We start from the raw sequence: 2,187 nt of genomic DNA, 5'->3' as shown, positions 1-2,187 counted from the left end.
CCCCCCCCCCCCCCGCCCCCCCAAAAGAAGAGCTGTGGAATTGAAACTAGAGGAGCTACCCCCCAGCAGCCTGTTGCAAAGCTCACCACCTACACTGGTTTTTCTGGCACAAGTGATTTGGCACGTTCTGATTCTTATACAACCACAGAAAACTGCCTCAAAAGGGCACTGCTCTGAGCCACACCAGCATCCCTTCCCCAGCTGAGCTCCTCCACGTGCTCAGCCACATGCCTGGACCACAGGCAGCAGAGGAGGCTGCTTGTTCTCATGGGCTGCCCTCCCAGGGAGGGCCAGGTGCTTCTGCGACCGACAAGGTGCAAAGGTGGGCTATACCTGTGCCTTCCACAGGAAGAGTTTGTCTGGCTTTGCGTCCTCTTTCAAAGGAGCAGGAGGCCACAGAGCGATGGCAAATGGCAGAGACATCTGGAGGTGCCAAACTCCTGGCAATTACCAGGAGCTGAGCATCTTAAAACTAGCTGGTAAATTGGGTCAACAGCTCCCAACAGCCTCCTAGCAACCTTCTCACTGCCAGGGAGGAGAGGGGACAGGGCTGAGTGGGTGGCAAAAGCAAGGGAATTGCCCTTTGCTTCCTCCTAGGGATTGTCCCCAAACAGGGATAAAACACAGAGAAGCATGTGCAGATTTCTCAGTTGACAGAGCCCTCTGTCCCTGAGGACTGCTTGCAAGGCAGCTTCTTTCTGGTCTCACCTGTCTTCTGCAGGTGATCAATGCTCTGCGGAATGGGTTTGGAACCTGCCTTTTAACAAAATACCTAACAGAATCAACTCCGCTAAGATTAAGCCAAGTCCCGTCCTCTCAACCATGAGCTGCAATTGCAGCTGTCAGTCAACCGATGGCTAGAAGGGCTAAATCATCTCGGCAAAACTCAAACAAAAAAGAAAGGTTATTGTTAGAGGATTTTAACAGTGATATTATCTTGGGCTTTTCTCTCTCATCTCTAGGAATGGAAGTCAGGCAAGGTAAGTGCGAATCTCAGAGGAACTCTTTTTGATGTGTGTAGTTCGAAACAAATACATCTGATCCTCATATGCTCTCTGCATTCACAATAATACACAGTTCGGTTCTAAATCCAGCCCATCATCTTCTGGAAAGCACACATTTTCCAAAACAAGATGCAGTCTCCTTTTTCAGCTCTGCTTCTTCTTATATCCAGGAAGAAGCTAACATAAGCAGTGCTCACTGAGCTTTTTTAGAAATGGAGAAGTAGGAGCTCACATACACCAACAATTATTTTACATGCCAGCCACTGGTGTGGGTACAGAAAAATCCACAGCATCCCTTCCCTAGCAGCCTCCCCTGCCAGGGTTATTTTGGGGCAGGAATGAGAGCCTGTAGAACACATTACTCCAGCTCTACTCACGGTTGGTGTAGATGGGCTTCCGGAAGGGCTTTCCCTTGGAAAAGACAAAGGCCACAATGATGCAGTTGATAGAAGACAGCGGCCACAGTGTAGCATCTTCGTAACTGAGGACAGTGCTGTGGGCACGGCTGCTGGTACCGTTTCCCCCTGGGCTGGGGGGGGACGTGGTCTGGTTCCCTGGGGAGCAACGTCTGTAAGGTAACACCCAGCATTTCGTTCCTGCTCTCTCCAGCAACAGTGAGCTGCAAACAGCAATTCCCTTTTCTTTCCGACCCAGCCCACTATAACCAGATATCGCCCACAGGAGTGAAAACCACTTTTTAAACAAAAAAAAAACCAAAAACCAAAAAAGCAAAAAAACCCCCTCAGCTCAGTGTTCTGGTTTGTGCCAAAATCTTGGCTCTCAAGTGGGCAACGATAGTAGTGTTCAAGAGACGTGGCTATGAAGATGCGTGCCCCAGCTGCCTGCGCGCCACTGCGGCACACTCGCCCTGCGATGCACCCATGCAGCCGCAGGGAAGCGGCCCCAGCTGAGCCCCGGCACCTGGGAGCATCCCCACTGAAACGCCTGGCTGGGCCCACTGGTTCATTTCTGCATGATGGTATGCTGGCCATTAATACGTACATTATAATATATTTTATATAATATTATACATATAATATATAATACAATTCGGCTCTGGAATACGGAGGGAGACTTTTTACCTTTCACGAAGCGAGCCGGCTTCCGACCTCGCAACCTTTTTTAAAGCCGAGTCGGGTTCCAGAAAACCCCGGCCCCGGGGCTGTTTGTTTCCCGGAGGAGC

The 2,187-nt window shown here is 50.4% G+C and overlaps 1 pseudogene; it reads right to left on the bottom strand.

Moving 5' to 3' along the window:
• The window catches only part of LOC103925392, a 31,530-nt pseudogene that overhangs the window by 2,680 nt on the left and 26,663 nt on the right, over positions 1–2,187 (bottom strand).

The sequence above is a fragment of the Pygoscelis adeliae genome, unplaced genomic scaffold, assembly GCF_000699105.1.
Source record: "Pygoscelis adeliae isolate BGI_AS28 unplaced genomic scaffold, ASM69910v1 Scaffold161, whole genome shotgun sequence".
Taxonomy (NCBI): domain Eukaryota; kingdom Metazoa; phylum Chordata; class Aves; order Sphenisciformes; family Spheniscidae; genus Pygoscelis; species Pygoscelis adeliae.
Note: the sequence above shows the minus strand (reverse complement) of the source record. Positions and strands in the feature narration are given on the sequence as shown.